At 44.5% G+C, this 20415-nt stretch overlaps 1 protein-coding gene across 2 annotated transcripts in view; it reads right to left on the minus strand.

The window, feature by feature from the left end:
* CEP68 (centrosomal protein 68) overlaps positions 1-14761 on the minus strand; it is a 277505-nt gene extending 262744 nt beyond the window's left edge. For both annotated transcript variants that reach the window (XM_069608166.1, XM_069608164.1), the window contains exon 1: positions 14620-14761. The gene's annotated coding sequence lies outside the window, so the exon portion shown is untranslated. The remainder of the gene's footprint in view (positions 1-14619) is intronic.
* Positions 14762-20415: the final 5654 nt, after the last annotated feature.

The raw sequence follows: 20415 nt of genomic DNA on the forward strand, positions 1-20415 counted from the left end.
GGGGTCATCACTGATCTGCAGAAAAGAAGAAAAAAAAGTATCTCTGGCCATATATTTTCTTTTGAGTAATCTGAAATTTAGGTTAGCACGTCATAGCTGATCGAACCATATTTCTACACATAATGATATTGCTGTGCTTATACAGCAGAGATTTCCGAACTTGGGCGAACACCTAAAGAAGGACCTCGAGTTACACTAACACATGCTACTGGAGTTGCTGTGTCTACAAAATGACATGCATACAGTCGTTTCCCTTTACTAGGGTCTTCATAAATGTGCTGGTTCCACTTCAGTTTAGGCTGGACTTGAACCACACAAGACCATGGAAAATATACAGCTTGCCAATCGTGTAACCTTATTGAATGATGACCTCAACAAGCTAGATATAGTGGTAAGGAAGTGGGCAGCGGGTTTTGATTAGATGCATATGTTGACCATCAGTGAGTGGGTCTGCTGCCTTATCTGCAAAATGTCAGTGTGCAACTCGTCCACTGAACTTACAACTATAACACACCAACTTCATTTCCATTCCTGGCACAGTCGTCTCTTCCAACAATCATGTGCATTATTACACATTTTACTTCTATCACTATCCATATCCATATCAATAGTTTTAATCCCACTTTGTGTTGTTAAAGCTACACCTCTCAGCCAGAACCAAAAATGGCTGACCTGGGTGGAACAAAGACTCTTTTATTGCAGTAATTTCTTTCTGCAACCAAAACAAGAGGCCCGGAATACTAACAATGACCCGGGAACCTTCAATTGGAAGTCTAGAGATTATGATGGCCGGAAGATCCATCTATGAAGTAAAGAGGAGGGTGTACGGATGACGACATGTTCGTTTTGCTTGCAGCCTCAAAGGGTTGGTGCTACACACCAAAACAAGTTAGCTGAGGGGAGGGAACTCCCTTGCTGCTGCAGCTTCTTCCATGTGGGGAGCACAGAATGCTTGAATTACTTCCTGGTAATCTATATTACTTTTAGTCCTACTCTTCCTCGTACCAGTACTTAATCATGAAGGGCCTTTCTTCAGCAGCAATCTCATCTTCTTTAAGCCACAAAATAGAGGCTCCCTCGCCCCTGCTCTATAAAGGGCATGGCTTACCTCTAAACATGCGAGATAACACCAATAGTGTAAGCGCCCAGCCCCCGAGAAGAGGGGGGGTGGTCAAAGTACTGGTACGAGGAAGAGGATGACTAGGAATTATGGAGAATGCCTATAAGTATTGCAAGCATGACCTCCTTGTCCCTCTTCCCAGTACTTAATCATGAAGTGTACCAAAAATCATTCGGAGGACATGGCGCTCACACAAACTCACATTGGACCATGGCAGCACACCATGCGACTTTATTGATTGCAACAAAATTAACCAGTCACTGTACGAATAACCACGTGACCAAAAGCTGATCCTCTTTCCCTCCAAGGAGTCTGTAGTGTATCACAACAGCGAGGGTAGACGACCAAGTGGCTGCTTTTCAGGTGCCGATGATGGAGGCCGTCCTAGCTTCCTCCCAGAGGTAGCCAGCCATGTGGTAGAACGCCACAGAACACCTGCTGGACACTGCACTCTGCCATGCATATTACCTGAGCGATCGTGTGCCTGAGCCAACGTCTAATTGTGGGATGGGAGACCCTCCTGCCTCTACCAGAATGTCGTGACTACCTTGGGTCAAAAGGATGGATCGCAGTGTTAACACGATAGCCTTGGGGAAAACCACTAGATGGGAGGGAGGCGGGGGCGGGTGGCTGTGAGCACAGGAGAGCACTCCATTAGTCTGCCTGCGGTCATAGCCACAAGAAAGGCCATATAGGACCGTAACTGCAAATGCGCCATAGCCAGAGGTTTGAAAGGGGCCGGGGGCCTGAAAGGCCCTTAGAACGAAGGGTAAGTTCCAGGCCTGGGCCACTGGCCGCATCCTGGGGTGGGACAGGGCAAAGCTCGTCAGTAGGTGACCTGTCAGGGGCTAAGGCAAATGAACTCCGCACCCAACAGGATCCCAAAAGACCCATACACTGCCCACTGAGCCCTCAAAGAGGAGGGCAAAAAGCCCAGATCAAAAGTTTCCGGGTAGAATCTCGAAATCTCTGTCCCCCTCACACTCTATGGTAGGGGATCCAAATTGCTGTACCAACCCCAGAAGGACTCCCAGTAGTGTGCATAAGGCTTCAAAGCAGAAGCCTTTCTAGAGGCTTGAAGTCACGAGGCTACAGGCAGTGGTGGAAATGGAAAAAATCTGGTGGGGGATCCCACAAGGCCCGAGGGTGGGGGCAGAGCTGGCAGGTGACCTCCGCTCAAAGGAAATGTCCCAAATAATAGTTTAAAACAGCGGAATTTCTTTCATGCTGTTTCTTTTTCAAACTATATATCAATTGCCATGAAAGGCAGTGGCACGCATTATAAATTCCCTTTGAACTGTGTTGGTAAATGTGAAAGTGTTTTCATATATAGGTTAGCACTAGCAGCTGTTTATATAATCCCTTGAATTATTCACAGAAGACGCCGACACAAAGGTGGCAATTGCGCTTCAGTTTCTTTGCACCGATACCGCTTGACCTTTATTCTCCCTTTTTACCTTCACCCCACAGAGCGCGCTCTTGAGCTGTGGAGAGGGCAAATTAAATATGCCACAAACGGACAAGCATCGGAGCCCTAAGGCACTGTGGCGATGAACTTGATGGGCGCAGTACACAAGCTTTTAAACTACATAACCAAGTCTCTTTATTTCTAAACAGTAGGTACCGTTTATACCATTTGGTTTCGCTCGAGCAAGCCATTGTCTAAACAGGCCCACACTCTCCAGGTACGATTTCTGGTAGGCCATTGGCCGAGATGCCTTAGGGCCAATCCGACCCTCGCCCATCGCTAAGGACAACCCTTTCTGCCCTGTGCCAGCACTGTCCCGGCAGCAAAGCAACTTAAACTAGTGACTGCGTCATCGAGGTTTTTTTTTCTTCCTCGCTGCAAGTAACCCAGCTGCAGCGCATGGGTTTGGTGTGGCTCTGGCCGGATCCCAAGATCCGGCTTCACATCTGGTGCTGGAACTCGGATCCGGTGAGAGCCGGCCTAATGACCAGCAATGGCTACAGTGTCAGGAGACGGTGGCGTCTCAACCCCTCCCTTTCAAGAGACAACACCCTCAATCCAAACTGTTGTTCAGCAGACAGGCTCCTGGACACTGCAATGGTGGAGTGAGCCAAATACCCGACCCTGGGTTCGAAGGCAAACCGGATCAAGTGGGGAAACCAAACTTATCTGGCCCATACAGAAGCCACCAGAATCACCCATGCATGTTCCAGCTTCTAACCAGAGTGATTCACAAGATCTGGGGCAATTGGGGAGTTGACAAAGAGTAAAGTTGGAGTCGGTGGGATGGACAAGGCATCCAGCCCCCATGCTGAGAACTGGGAGCAGAAACGGGGAAAACATGAGTTCAGGGGGGAGGCAAAGATGTCCATCTGGGGAGACCCTCGCCTCCTCATAATCCACCAGAACGCTGCACTGGACAGGCACCATTCTGCTGAAGGAGGGAACAATTTGCTCAACGAGTCTGCTTGGGACTTCGGACCATCGAATATGGACTGCCCCCAATTCTAGGAGCCCCATCTCCTGAGCCATTGTTTCTAGTGGCCTGGACCTGGTCTCCCCACCTCCGGTGGTTGACATAAGTCAGGGCCGAATTATGGTCTGTCCCGATGAGGACCAGATACTCCTGCACCAGATGTGCAAAGCACAGTAATGCCTGATGGATCTCCCTCAGCTCCCTGCAATTTGAAGACAATCTGCTCTGAACTGGGCCAGAGTTCCTGACCCGTATTATGGCCAAACAGAGATCCTCAGCATCTCCTGCTGGCATCCGTTCCTATGACTATAGGCAGTGGCTATTACAACGGAAATCTCAGCATCAGGTTTGCTAGTCCAACCACCAGTACAATTCTGGCAGGGAAAAAGCGCAGAATAATCAGCAGTCTGGCATTTTGAAGTTTCTTCTGAGTAAGAAAGTTGGAGGTCTCTCCATTACTAACCATGCAAATATTGGGCCAGATTTCAGTGAGCTTGGCTTTGAATTATGGAATGTACTTGTACGCCCCTGGCGCACCAAGGGTATTACAATTTGACAACAGGAATTCAGTCTATTGGCTTGAATGCAGACTAAAATATAGCTAGCCCGTGGAAATCAGCTTACATGCTTCCAAGTTTGTCAGATATTAGAGTGCTTATTCCGATCAAAGACTTCCTGGTGCAGAGATAAGAGCCCCAGCGAAAATGGCCTATTCAGTCAGTCCTTCCAGCAACCGTGGGTAACACATTACTAATAAAAGGCCCAGGCTCCTGCATGTCCAGTTGCCCTCGCACTGCACCCGGGCTCCCCAGCACCCCTACAGTCCCTTCTGTCTCCACTAGTGAGACACCCGCTGGCTGCACTTGCGAGTTAACTGAACATCCCCCTTCCCTTTTCCCCACACTTGCACGATCTGAAAGACACAATGCTTAGCAAGATCATTATTTTGTCATCCTTTTTTTCCCCCTGGTCTTGTCGCGCCTAGAAACACGTGTGTACAAGCACGTTATAAATGCCACATCATATCAATACCATCTTGCAAAGTTTGTAAGCATATTAGACCACAAGCCTCTTTTCTTTTGCAGAGGGGAACGAGTAATGTGCCTTCCTATGCAAGAGGATTTTTTAGGGTGCAGACCTCTACCTGAAATAAAGGAATAGTAGGTGCCTAAGCCAACTACCTAAGATCAAAGAACCAAATAACCACGTTTGCTCTCCCAATTGACCAACTCATTGACTGCCTGGTCCAGTTTCCTCAAAACCACCTTGCCTCTGCCCTCACTACAACTCTTCAGTTAGTGGTACAATATTTTTTTATGGGATCTCCTAAAGTATTTCACCCAACTATCCTAGCTGTCTGGTGTAGCAACTCAATGATGATTACCAGACTAACCGCTTTAATTGGACTTTCCCGAGGTTATTACAATAATTGGCACAGGCTGGTTTAAAGAAGGCATGTGGCAGATCATTTTCTAGCTATAAAGCTCCTGTAGTAATCATAATTCGATAGGACATCATGTTTTATAGAATCCTGGAGAAAGGCAGAAGCATCCTCATTCTGCAGTTTTTGTACAACACTAAAACCGCGTTCACACTATCCATTCATTAAGATTGAGGCTATATAGTGAGAAATTATAAAACAAAACAAATTATTTAAAAATAAAAAAAGTAGCAGCTTCGGCTTAGCACCATCTGCATTTCCGGAACAGAATAGCCATTTTCTACTCCTGAATCATCATCTTGTCAAGATTCTTTATTTTGTAAAAAAGCAATATATTTGCCTGATAAGCGGAACGAAAACCAAAGAGGGTCTGAAATGCACAAGGAAAGGCATAAGCACAGAATTATTTATTGATGGCCTGTGTGGTTACAGGTTTGAAAATGTGTGTAAACAAGGTTGGATCGACGAACTTTAAAATCACCCCACAATGAGTGCATTGATGCCCGACAACATCGTTTATATTTATAGTGATATCTTGGAAGAGGAGTCTTGGATTCAATTGCAGCACATGCTTTTCTCCCACAACATTACCCTCACCATCACCAATACCATTGCTTACAGTAAACGCTGCCTACATCAACTATCAATACACTCATGGACAAGCAGATAGCTGCATGTTAAAACTTTGCAAGATCATAATAAATCGGACTGAAAATCTTTAAAGAAAAAGCAGTTGAGATATATTTCTCTATACTCCCTTATCTGCAGCCCTTCCCGCATGTCTATCTGTTTTTCCCGTCGTTTTCCAGGTGCCCTCAATGGTAAATTCGGTGGATATCAAAATGCGCAAATAGTTTATACAAGACTTAGATCTTCAGGCATAGGTGACCTCTGTGAACTCGGTCCGTGCCAATCCTAACAGATAAAGTTTCTAAATGGACTGTTGGGAATGAAAGAGGAAAGCTGGCCCACCCTATAAGCCACTTTTATGAACTGGCATTGTTCCACCCGTCGCCTTGCCTTCTAATGCTGTGGGAACGAGGATTTATGATGGCCACATACAAAAACATATTGCTCACTAAATGATATCCACTTTCCTCCTTCCAATCTCCCTATCTCCACTCATGCTCGCAACCTAGGTGTTCTCTTTGACTCCTCTCTCACCTTCTCGCAACACATTTCACTCACCTCCCGCTCCTGCAGATACCACCTCTACAATATTCGCAAATTCCGTCCCTCCCTCACATTCCATGCTACCAAACTCCAAATCTCCCCTCTCATCTTTTCCCGCCTCTTCTATTGCTCCTCTCTAATCTTCGATCTTCCCTCATCTCAGCTTACCCCTCTCAAATCTATTTACCACTCTGCTATTCGTACCCTCTGTCTCCTTACCTCCCGTGACTCCATCTCCGCTTCGCTCTCTCACCTTGGCTGGCTACCTTTCCACCTACAACTTCCACTTTCTCTGCCTTGTTTTCAAAACCCTCCATGGTCTTGCTCCTCCCTATCTCTCCTCCCTTCTCTCCTTCTACTCCCCCTCTCGCCCCCTTCGTTCTGCTGACCACTTCCTTCTCACTGTTCCCCCTTCCCCCTGTGCTTCCTCCAGGTTCCGCTCCTTCCAACTTCTTGCTCCTCTGCATTGGAACTCTCTCCCCCTCTCAATCCGCTCTTCCACTTCCCTCACCTCATTTCGCACTTCCCTTAAATCCCTCCTCCTCCACTCCCCACCTTGAAGCACCCCCCTGCCCTCTTTACCCCCCCTGTTCTTTTTCCCCCTTTTAATTCCTCTCTCCCTACTACCTTTACATTCTTCCTCCCCTCCTGTTACATTTATTCAATCCTTCCCCTGCCCCTCCCCCAACACTCCTGTTCCCACTCCACTCCCCCCGCCCCCCTCAGTCAATTGCTCTTTGCACTGTTTTGCTGAATGATTCAAGTTGTAATTTGCTCATAAAGTTATTGTTATTACTCTGTATTTTGTTGTTCCAATGTACAGTGCCTTGGTGTAAAGAGCTCTATAAATAAATAAGTAAATGAATCAATCAATATACCCATGAACTATATAAACCATTGTACCTGGGATATTACCCACTTTTGTCGAATGGCAATCTTGTCTAATTATTTTGTTTTGCCGCAGTTTTTAAATCACAAAAATATATATGGTAGGTTTGGATAAGATACATAGAAATTGGGTGGGGTGATGAGTGCAAGGGCCCCTCCCTTTTTGTGGCAAAAATCGGCCAAATAAATTCGAAGAATGTTCATAGATCCGTGCTGTACCCTTGATCTGATAGGATACCCACATTATTATTGATATCTAACGTGACTTCCTAGCTATTCGGGCAACTAACAGAAAGCATGTCACTCATTTCCCCCGCAAGAATGTATTGCAAAGGACACTAACAAAAGCAAACACTTACAAAACGGTCATATTTCAGGAAAGCCCAGCACAATTGTTAACATATATAAAACGTACTGATGCTAGACCCCCTCCCCCCCACACCCATAAAACTCCAGAGCAACCACATTCCGAAGAAGAGGTCATTAAGCCTCGCTTGTTTCCAAAAGAGGAACACTCACACTTTTGTCAAATACATAGCACTATTGAATGTGCTTTCATATTACTTTTCGCGCACATTTGAGGTGCACATTACTTAAATAGTATTTTAAGCAATCACTGAAGTTCTAAACCTAGCACACAGAGGGCCAGCACTAAAAGGCATACATCCAGCACCTAGTCCCTGCAACTAAATTGCTGGGACCGTTATTGCAACAAGACATACAGTGGCAAATTGACAGCACAAGGCCTAATTCGTTGTAACGAACAGTCGAACACTACATATATTTTGCGCAATATCAACCTCAAGTGTCTAGCCCCGGTTTATAGTACTGCAGTTTCTGAAACAATAGAAATGTTGTATACATTTTTTTTAATTGTGCATTTGGTTAATTCACAAACCTTATACACATACATTATATAACAAAATAGACGACAAACATATATCCATAAAGCCAAAATACAAATAAAAAGTAGATCCATGAATGCAGCATCATTACTAAAAATACAACTAGCACAATTATACCAATTTCTCAAAATTCATAAAATACATCATAACAAATGTACAACTTTAAGATCAATGTCTCGAAATCTTATCATCTACAATGAGCTGACATACAATCAGATGCAGACGTTATCACCAAGGACTCTCCAGAAAATAAGATGCTCCAAAACGGGTCAGACTTTACATATTCCAAGACACTAACAAGTGATGCATAACCCTTTTTATACTTCAGCAAGTAAAGGGCAATCAGTTAACACATGCCTAGAACTCTCAACCTCATACTATAAAACCTGCATTTCCGTTGTTCATAAGGAATTTAAAATCATGAACCAGTGTTTTCGTAAGTTTGCAACAGATTAAGCCTCATACTAGACTAAAACTATGCAAAGCCATGCAGAGTTTTGATGATATAGTTAAAGGTGCGTGGGGAGGGGAATCCCTGTTTCGACTATTAATTATATTCGAAACGGGGATTCCAGGGACATCATCTCTACTATACATCCCCTTTTCCAAAGCTGCGCTATGGACGCAACTGCCCGACCTGTACCTGGAAACAATAGAATAGCAGGAGATGCTAAATGTGTTTTCTACGACTTGCCAAGCCTATTAGTTTAGAAAGTGGTTGGTTCAAAGGGGCGGGCCAACAAGAAAATCAGACTGTTGTACTTGCCGGGAGCACAGGTTGGTATTGAGAGTGTGGTCCCCCTTGTGTGGGGTTAATTGCCAACCCAAGTTTCCTTACTGCCAAAAACTCTATCTTCCACGAAGTCATGGGCGTTAGCTGCATGCTTGTAGCATTGAGAATGGCAATGCTCCACTCCGACTTGGATCAGCTAGGCATAAGGAGGTTAGTGTCGAGACGGGGGAGACTCATGCAAGCGATGCAAAGAGCGTTCACGTGGGGATTGGGAGATGCTGGGTGCTAAGGGAGCAGGAGAGTCAGAGGAGATGCCCTCCCTAAGAGAGAAGGGGGGGTGTAACAGGGCTGACGGGAGAGGTGATAGAGAGAGAAGTTGAAAAGGAGAGAGAGAAGTAGGTATGGGGAGATGAGGTACAAGGCTACGAGTACTGAGTTGAAGAGAAGGTTCTTTTGAATAACTTATCTCCTCTTTATCACAGTACAAACATTATTTGTCATGGAACGACCAGTGCAACCACTGAAAGTGACAAGTCCAATTTTCTTAGGACGAGTACATACAATGATCTAAAACAAATACTAAAACAGAAAGCAGTAACTTGCTAATATCGATACAAGATGGCAAACTGCCAGCAGGCCCAGACACATGTCCCACCACCCCACCCCCATTGACGGCTGACGGCAACCTGCCAGCAGGCCCCGAATCATGTCCCCGCAAATCCCCCCCACCCCCCAAACACCACATGTGTCAGTCGGGGAAGGTTTCAGCAATACATAAAGCTATTACTATATAGTTCTCAAAACCAATCAATGTGTAGGTAGCATGTCTGTTTTATAAATACAGTACAGTAATGCCCGACTTGTTTCCTTCTTCCATAAAATTTCACAATTGAAGAACTTCTTCAGGGGATAAATCTTCTTTGGCAGTGGGATAGCTTTCCATAAAAGACTCTCTGGGGTTGAAAGTATTCTTAATAATACTCAACAAAGGTGGAGTCTGAACTTCTAGCACATATAATCATTCAAAACAAATTAGTTCTGTTTTAAATAATTAATGAATAAAATTGCATAACTCAACAGAGGTAAATAAATTAAGTTATGCTTACCACTGAAAACTTGGCTGTCTATATAGTGGTAAACCAAGAGTCTGGTAAATAGACATTTAACTGTAAATGTTAACCACAGTGTCACTGATGTTATAAACACTAAAATACATACTCAATATCCCCATATATAAGTATCAAGTGAGTGCGATTGTTTCCACTAGGTATCACTTGGGGTAGTGGTCATGAGGAGTCCTGAGGTATTAGTGTCCTACTAGACGGAGGCTAAGCAGAGAACTATAGGGCAACTTAGATCACAAGTAGCTTCTAGACTACAGTAAGTTTAGGTTTGGGGTCCTAATCCATCAAGGAATTAATTGTCTTAGATGTGCAATCATGGACATAAGAGCTTGAAGAACACTAGGCCACTGCCTTAGGATTGCAGGAGATAAACATGTTGCTGGAGCAAAGAAAGGCGAGATCAGATGAGGATTTTTGATGTACAGCCCTCAAGCTGCCTTACATAACACATAACGCCTACCAGAATAGCCAACGCAAACTGCCTCCAAGTCCCGCGTTTCAAACTTGCCACTATAGGAGGAAATAGCTTCCCGGTCAAGGCTGCGCAGTTATGGAACTCCCTCCCCCATGACGTCAGAGAACCTCAGCCTTTCGCAAAATTTAGACAAAACCTCACTAGGTGGCTGAGAGCCAATTGACAGCTAACTAGTCCACTTGTCACATTGTACATTACTGTATATAACTATATATTACGTGAACAGGACCATGCAGGAGCATGCTCCTTGCTCCCCTGTCCTTGATCTCTCCCCGTTCATATCTGCTTGCTGAAATATTGCTGATGTCTATGTCTACACTTCCTGCACTTGCAATTAGCCGAGCATATCTGTAACCAAGCTCAGCGCATCTCTGTACCTTCATCTGATTTCTATGTACCTGTAACTAAGTTGAGCATATCCTTGTCTGTTTGCGCCCTGATACTCCAGGGTTTGGCGCGCCATACAAATAATAAACTAAACTAAACTAAACGCAGTACGTACCAAAAGGCAATATGAAAATCCGAGACTGGCAGAGCAGATCACAATTAACATGGGCTAATTGGAATACTCTTTATCCCATCCCTGTGTTACATGCATGTATTAACACCTGGTCTTAATCATTGTTGGACAGTCATGCATCTTATGGGCGTGCATGAGGTGAATCCAAGTAACATTCCCTCATAAAACTAAACATAAACTAAATTCCGTAACCCCAATAGTGATTTTCAGTTTAGGAAAACATGTTTACTTTTTCAATGATATGATATGGCATTTATAGCACATCTGTACACCACAAGACAAGGGAGGGAAGACATAGGGAGGACAAGACAGACAATCCTACTAGGCCTTGTGTCATTCGGATCGTGCAAGTGCGACAACAAGATGTGCAGGGGAAGGCCTGTTTATTGGCCTGGGAGAAGCAGGCGACTGCCCTGGGCGCAATCGCCGACCCTGGTGAGGGCTCGAATTGCCTTGGGGGCGCATTCGCCTTGGGGCGGGCACCATTGCCTTGGGTTGTGCGCGATTAGAGGCAGCAGGTGCTGGCGCTGCCTCTGACATGCTCACGTTAGGTGCCTGCCCTAGCACCTAACGTGAGCAAATCAGAGGCAGCGCCAACACCTGCTGCCTCTACTCGAGCACAAACGACCTCCAATTAACTTCCCTGGCCTGTCAACCTTCTTCCTTTCAATCCCTGCAGTGGCGCACGGACCCCTGCTGCTAAGTTTCATTAGCAGCGGGGGTCACTATCAGACTCAGTGCCACAGTGGGTGAAGTGAAGAAACAATACTCCACTGGGAAGTTAACTCCTTTTTCAATCATGTTAGGAGTAAAGTTCCCTGTGGTTTATCGGCAGGGCAGAGCACTGCTGCAAAGTTTCATGGGCTTGGCACTGCAGCATGGTCCAAGATCCCTTCCTTTTGCACATGCTTCAGCTGATACCACAGCAGACCCTACTACTCCAGTTGCTACTGACAGTACATATTTCACGGTGCGCAAGTTCAGGTCATTTCGTTTGTGGTTTTATGGGGGCAACACATTCATAACAAGTGTACGTAAATAAACAATGCCATACAAATAATAGGAAATGCTGTTTTGAAGAAATTAAATACTTTTTCTACAGACCGTGTAAATTACAAATTTCTATAAAGAAACAGGAATAAAGATTACACTTGGTGTGTCTCGCACAAAAGTACTGATCAACTGTGGAATGATTATGGCATACCCACTATGAATCGCTAGACGGGACAGTCTTGCATTAAAGGAAGAAAAGGAAAGGGAACTGAGGAAATTGCAGAAAAGCATGTCCATTAGTACTTTTTATGACCTGGGCATCTATTAGCAGTACCTGGTAAATGCCTAAAATGTATACACAAGCCAAAAACGGTTGGCTTTGCCAATGTTTTTTTTAACAGTACTTCACTGATGGACACGCACAGTGCTTATAAATCGATTGGCTGAAGGCAGACCTGGTTAAGACATTTTTACTACACCAGTAGTGCTAACAGCTCAAATTAAGTAATTAACTCTCAGAAGACTGCTTTGAAAAAACACTGGCATGCACTTTGAGTGTAAAGTTTGATGTTAAGGCTTGATTAAAAAGAGCTGAAAGAGTTTCCTTCTTGCTCAGTACATTGACAGGCAAACTCTAGGGTGAACCAGATGACTGAGTCCTTTCGCCAGTACTGCCATAACACCTGGCACTTGGCATGTTTACTTGGAGGAGTAAAAGTGAACGCTTTGTAAGCACTCTATTCTTCCCTTATTTCACCAAAAATGTTCCTCGGTAACCACCCAGGTATTTTATGATCACATCAAAATGTGAGGAGTGATTAACTAGAGGAGCAACTCATGAGGGAGCCAATAACCAGAGGGTGAATGGCCATATGAACCAAGGACCAGAGGAGAGCGATTGCTGCCAAGTGAGGGGCCCATGCCCTGCGTGACGCAATGAGCCAGTCCTGGATTTTCACTCTGCATGGTGGTCCTTCTAGGCCCATACTTATAATTGGAAGAACACAAATACCAGTCCTAGCAATTAACAGGAAATGCCTGGGCTGGCTCAGTGTCACAAAGGACATGGAAATACCTGGCAGGTATGCAAGGGAGCCAAGGACCGGAAGAGAGCGACGAATCAAGGACCCGTTGGACGATGGACCAGAGAAGCCAAAGATGTGCTTTTATAAGTCACACATACACTTGATTAAAATAGACACTAATTGTTAGAAAAATAAAAAGCAATTTTAACAAAAAGTTCTTGAATCACAATGTAATAAAACCTGTTTCATGTGTATAACATTGATTTATTGACGTTGGGTGGGAGTTACTTAACCGCAGGGTATAGTTTGGGAGTGCCGTGCATGCCGATGATGCGCAGGGGGCGCAATTTAGTGTTTCGCCCTAGGTACCAAATGGACTAGAAACTGCCCTGTGCTGGGGGAAGCAGAGGGTGAAGTGCAAGGAGAGGATAGGGGGGGGGGGAGTGCAATCAGGCTAGGTCTATTATTGGAGAGGGTGAAATTGTTAGCAACAGGAAAAGTGCCGCAGCTTGGTTTAAAAAAATAGAAAACAATATCTTGAAAAGATACTTCTAAGGAAAAGACTTCTACTTCTGGTATACTTTATAATATTAACGGACATTGATGCAACTCCTAGCAAGATTTGACTGTGCTCTGTCTGATGAGCTGAAATAAATCACTGCCTAAGGAATGAAAAACAAAAGCTAGTGCTGAGCGAGCTACCGAGGGTACAGCTCATGTCAGTCAAGGATGGGAGGTTGCCATTGTTGTTCGGGTGGTTAGCGCCAGTAGTGCAGACAACTCCGAGCCCCAACAGAGTCAGCGCCTCCTCTCTTGGGGCTGGAAAGGTGTTTGGAAGCAACCAGACACCTAGGCACCCAGCACCGTTGTAAACGAGACATCAATACCCAACCCCTGCAAATTTACACCAATCACCCAATTTCAATAACCCACGCAACCCCAAACCCCACAACTAGGCATCCAACACGCAACCCCTGTAAACAGACATCAAGCACCCATGACACATATCGCACGTACAGTCCATGCAACTAGACAGCGTGCGCCGAGTCCCTCCCACTTTAGATCCTGCAAACAACCCAGCTTCCTACCTCTCTTACTGGTCATTCAGCACCAAAACACTGGAACTAGACATCACACCATCCCTCCAAAACGACAACCAGCCTGATCACCAGGGATTACAACTACATGACCTGCACTGCTGAAAGAAGAATGCAAAAAATGCGATATCTACCAATCAAATAACGAGCATCACACATATACCAAGCAACCAGCTTCCAGCAAAAGGTAAAGATTCGACATAGCACCCAATCACCCATAACAACACACTCGGCAACCAATAACAAGATGCTCCATTCCCAGTGAGGCATTGGGCTGATATCCAGCACCCAACACTTGAAGGTAGGCATCAGGGTCGCAAGCCTTGCAACAATACAGTCCGTGCACTACACATCCATCAACCAATTAAACATGCAGCAACCGCCCTCTCTAACCAGGCATTCAGCACCGAAAGAATGCAACTAGACAGACATCTCTCGAGATCTTCAAGTAATACTGAAACTTGACAAACAGCCAGGCACCAGTGCCTGAAACTACATGTACCCAGGCAAGAAGATAAAAAAAAAACACCCTAACTACCAACTAAATAGTCAGCAACCACGAAAGGCACTAGTAAGAGACATAATAATGCCATTGACTGCGACCCATATGGCGCTGGCTACCCTTTGTCTTCCCCTCCCCGACTCCAGACAGAGAACAGGCACACTCTGTCTCGTTGTTACCTGAACCTCAGGGTTGGTGGCCACTGCTGGTGACTGGACAGCTGCAGCCTGCTTCTGATTTGGAGCCATCAGAAAACAGTAGCAAGGTAGGCTAAGAACTAGTTCCCACTAGAGGAACGGACCTAGCAAAACGTCATCATCACGTGACACAAACGAAACGTTTCACGCAAAATAAGTTCCACAGTGTCATGATCTAGGCATGTGCCTAATGGGGGAGCCGCAATAAGTATTGTGTGGGAGAGCCACGGTCGACTCTTGCGAAGATTCCAAGTAGATTTAAGATAAAGCACAGTGTGTTTCGGGCATTGATTTTTTAGAACTTGCAATAAACTATACAGATATGCAGAGGTCGAAGTGGGCGGGAGCGGTGCTCCTATACGTTTTTTTGTTTTTTTTGTTTTACTGTGCCTATACTTTTATTTTAAAAAGAAATCGTTCTGCAATGATTTCGTTTTAAAATAAACGCGTAGGAAGAAGTTGAAGCTTGCACTTAGTGTACTGCACATTCCCTTAAATAGCCGATGTGTTTGTTCGTTATGCGCCCATGCATTTGCATAAAATATTGTCCATTACAAATGAAGAGGTGCTACGCTCTCAGGTTATAGTGGAGTGTGAGTCTCCCAACTTCAGAAAATACTACTCCAAAAACAACAATCCCTAGTTGAGATCCTAGCCATTGCACAGACTAAGACATCTTGCAACAAGTTGTAAACATGGGTAGAGTGAAATTGTCCCCACGCAGAGAGATCAAGAGTCGATCAAGAAGCTGACACCAACTTCCCAAGATACCACCAAGAGCACAAACAAAACCTGTTTCCGATGTGGGTACGAATTACCCCACAAAGGCACGTGCCCGGCTTTCGGGACATAAATGCATGGCTTGTGGAGGTTATGACCATTGCAGGGCAGTATACCCCACTGCCACACCACAAAGGGTATCCCAGAGAAGCGGGATAAGACATCCAAAATATTGCACTGATGACCAGAAGTCAGGTTATGATTACAGGAGATATTGCCAGACAGAAGGAGAGGGCGACAAACAGCGATTTCGAAGAACATGTAGGCCCCCGGACCGAAGAGGATCCTACAAGACGAGGTGGAACGTGTGATATGTGGAAGTGAGATCCCAGTTGGGGAGTGAATCCTCGTCATCTCCAGATGACCAACAAAAAAGGGGCTATGCATGGGCGTTGGGAAATGAAGTCAGGGCAATGCAGCCAGGGCACGGCAATCGCCTTTGATTCCAGACCCTGGCGGTGGAACAATGTGGGAGCATCACCTGGGTGAGGGGTCTTCGGAGGGTGGGGATGAGACAGCCGATAGTGAGACACAGTATTCCCCCTTTTCTGCTCATCTACCCCATCCTATTTTTTAGGATTTTCTGAAGTCCCACTCCCCCCCACCTTTTTACCCAAACACTGGGCCGAGGAAGAGGGTGACTGAGAGTAACCAGACAAACTCACTCACATCGTACTGGACATGTCCCATTAATCGGTCAAGCAAAGTCAGGGACTTTACGCTAGCATACACCTGATACCAGTTAGCTCTCCTCACATGAATAAAAGGCAACACCTAAAGACACACTCCCGGGTGAACAGCAGGGTTGGAGAGGCGAGGCCAAGCCTGTGGTACTAACCTTGACTTGTGAATTGGAAATAGCAAAACAAGAAAGAAGCGCACAGAGCCGGTGAGTTGGCAAGCAACCTTAGAGACCGGTGTGTGTTAAAGCGAATGAAGTAGCAACATTATATCCCAGGTGAAGGCTGCACACTTGTGGATGAGACGCGGAGAAAGGCAGACCTGTGAATGAACTTGGAAGTAAAAGGCAGCTGTGAGATCAGCGATACTAAGGAACTGAGTGGTCCAGCGAGCGGAAGTAGCCCAATTGAAAGTCTCAGTTAGAGGTACATTGTTTGATGTTATAAAGCGAACAAACAGAAACATTTAATTCAGCGAGAGTAAAGATGAACTTTGAGTCAAAGTGGTCCTGCGGTGGTCTGTAAAGATAGCCACGCACATTCAAAAGTCTTCGACATCCAAAAGGGGTCTGAGTCCGATTGAGGGAGACCTGAAGTAAAATAAGCTTGGGGAAGGCAGCCCCCCTGGCAGGTTTGTGTTGAACTGAGACTTGAGAGGTCTGAGCCCCGACAGATGGGGACCGACGTGAACTGTGTGCTGTAAGGTCTTAGCCCGGCAGAGGGGGACCTTTGTGAATATAATTTTGAAAGTCAAGACAGAGACTTTAACGTGGAAGGACAGGTGGGCCTCAATCCATGGTTTGGAACTGCTTAGAGTGTTAGAAACTGAGCCATACTTTGTCATCCTGCTTACGAGGACAGCCTTACTCTGTGAGGTTTAACGTAAGCAGGAGAGCTGGTTCAACTACCTTTATTCTTTTGAACACTGATTTTTCCTTTGCATACATTTCTCTTTTTTACACTTTTTGTACAAGAGATAGGACAGGCATTAGGTTTTTGTTAACATAGGCCATTTTGATTTGACAGACTCCACTAGGACTGTTTTGTTTATCGTTTGATGGTCGAGACTACTCCCATCTTAGTTATAGGGCAAAATAGGAGTTTTTCCGATTGCAACATTTTTAATAAAGGTTTTACAAACTTTATCCATTGTGTCAGTGTCATACTTGTGATACCGTGCCTTACCTACAAGGGATGTTCATGACGATATGCGTGCACAAGTCCCACACTGCCCGCATCCGGTTCCACACGCTCTCTACTGAAGCCAACAGCGGATGTATTCTGAGTTTCCAGACTGCAATCGATATGGTCCTCGTTCACATCCTATATCACATGATGGCCCACAAATACCTGGCGCCAGAGGATGATGTCACGAAGGAATTTCCCAACCTCTTCAGAGGTCTTGGCAAGCTGCACAACTGTATGGTGCGGCTACGCATCGATCTGACGGTCAAACCAGTCGCCCAGCATTACCAGAGAATCCCCATCAATATCCAGAAGAAGGTGGTAGAAGAAATCCAACTTTTTAAAAATGTATTTATTGTGCAATAGCCACAATTTGACTTTTAACACATTTCGACATACAGTACACCAAAATAAAACGGGTAAAATCATCCAACACTTTACATGCTCTAAATAACACAAAAAGACAGAACATACATCATAAAACAAAATCAAGCGATAAAATAAAATAAGAAAAAAAAGGAAAAGGGATTCAAATCAGCACTAACAATTCAATCTGTTACTAACTTCAGTCCCCTCAGACATCTTCCCACCTCGATTGATCTAGCCACCTCATTACCAGAAGATAATCTTACCCAAAAAACATTGGTATTAAGATATGACTCATGATGAACAAATCTACTAAAATGTCTGGCCCTGATACTCCAGGTCCAAGACAATTAGATAATAAATGCTTAATAGTCTGAACTTTGCTACTAGGGCACCTGTCACAGATTGATAAAGCCCCCCCTTCCTTATCTCTAGTAGCTAGTAATTCTAGAGTAGGGAGTAGGTTTAAGCGAAATCTCAAAAAGGTAGATCTAAACCGAGGTTAGGGCGCTTCTTTAAATAAGCCGGCATGAATGATAAGTGTTTATCCTGCACTGTCAAAGAGGCTGATCTTTTGTTTTTTCTCATATCATCAATCATGTCTATCCAATCACCCAATTTAATTTTTTCTTTCACTTTTAATGGGTTCTGCAAAAGCAACTCAACATCACAGTCACAACCAGACAGTAGTTCCAAACATTTTATCCCAAATCTACACATAAAATAATTGTTCCCTTGTTGCAGCTCTATAGCTGTTTCCTCAAAAAGGGAATTCTTTGGAGGGTCTAGGATTAATCTATAGAGAGTAAACCACTTCCATTCTAGCCATGATCTGAGTGACGAAAGACCAAGTTCATAGCGCAAGCAAACAATGGGAACACAGTCTGGCAGACCCAAAGTACGTTTCCAAATCCTAGATTCTATTACATCCCAATCTATCTCCAAAGCTACAGTGTTATAGTCCAAACCATATAAAATGATGGGAACTACCTTCCCTATATAGATTCATAAAAGGGGAAGGATAGAACATTTGCCAAACTTGGAATTGATTTTTTTCATCTGAGCACCTAGTTTCACTAATTTTAGATCAATAGATGACAGCAGACTATTCTTTGTTGGAAAAGATCTTAATACAGCTCCCAGATAAGTTCATTCTGAGACAACCTCTACCGGAGACTGATACAACTTCCAAGCAAAATTCTTCGCTATTTTATTTGGTCTCTTGAATAGAAGAATCTTGGATTTTGAGGGGTTTATATTTAATTTATTGCTCCTGGCATAAGATTCTAACGCGGACAACAGACGTTGCAGCGCCACTTGCGAATAATCCAGGACTACTACGTCATCCGCATACGCTAACCAATTTGTTTTTGCATTGCCAATAGATGGAGATATTAAACCAATATCATGCAGCCAGTTAGCTAGATCCGCCATAAAAAGGATGAAAAGCAGGGGGGCTAATAAACAACCTTGTCGTACCACTATAGTTATCCTAATTGGATTAGAAAGCAAGCCCGATCTGCCAAGTCTGACCCACATGTAATTATTGGAGTGCAGCTCTCTCAGAATGGAAAGTAGACCAGGAGGAATTCCCCAGGTATCAAGTTTTCCCCACAGTAAATTCCTATCAACCGCATCAAATGCCTGGGATAGGTCAATCCAGGCTCCAAAAAGGATAGGGCCACCCTTGATAAATGACTTTGCAGCAAGGCAGTTCAAGACAAGCCCATTCAATGAAGTAGATAAGCCCTTTCTAAAACCAGATTGCTGCTTAGGGATAATTCCCTTTGATTCTGCCCAGGTTTCCAATTCCCCTAAAATGATGCCCGAAAAGATTTTACTATCGGCATCTAGCAGAGAAATAGGGCGATAATTAGAAGCCAGTGACCTATCACCCTTTTTGTAGATAGGTATAACTATGGATTGTTTCCAAGAGTCTGGAATTCTCTTCTGGGTAATGATGTTATCAAAAAGTAACTTTAGAACCTTCGCCCAGGTGACTGGGTCCAATTTCAGAATTGAGTTACTCAAACCATTCGGACCAGACGATCTTGAGGCTGAAGATTTCTTAATGAACAATTCAAGGTCCAGGTCATTAAATTCAAGACACCAGTTGGACGTTATATCCACAACTGAACACACTGGAACCTCAGAATCATAAACCTTGGCAAAATGATCAAACCACACCCTCTCCTGGATTACAGAATCCTGTTTCTGGTGATGGGTTACCTCATTCATTCCCACCATTGGCCAAAAGTTTCGAGAATTCCTAAGAGATAGAGCACAAAGCATTTTCTCAGCACCCTGCTGAAGCACCAGATGCTTATAGGCACGAAGCCAATTCCTATAGTTGTTTTTTAGCTTTGCTACTCCCTCCCCATAGGTTTTCACACATAAACCCGATCTCTTTAGGATAGATCTCTGACGCCTCAATTCAGTCTTTTGGGCTGTAATTTGATCGTTGAAGGAATGTTTATGGATCTTGTGGGGTTTCTACATGGAAAGCTCCACCGGAGCCAAATCAGACAGAAAATTAAAAAAAAAACCAGGAGTACAGGACTCAGACAATTGCTGGATAGATAAATAACTCACCCTGTTTCTCAGCTCCTTGTTTACTAGTTGTCCCCCTTTGGGAAACTTTCTGATAGCATTACCTGCATTATTAATAAAGAGCTCTTGACCATAGCGAGGGACCACTGCAGCACAGTCATAAGACAAGGCCACCCTCAGCATAGCAAGGTCATCATTGTTCCCATCCCCCACAACC

This window comes from Ambystoma mexicanum, chromosome 4q (assembly GCF_040938575.1).
Source record: "Ambystoma mexicanum isolate Mex_15411 chromosome 4q, UKY_AmexF1_1, whole genome shotgun sequence".
NCBI lineage: Eukaryota > Metazoa > Chordata > Amphibia > Caudata > Ambystomatidae > Ambystoma > Ambystoma mexicanum.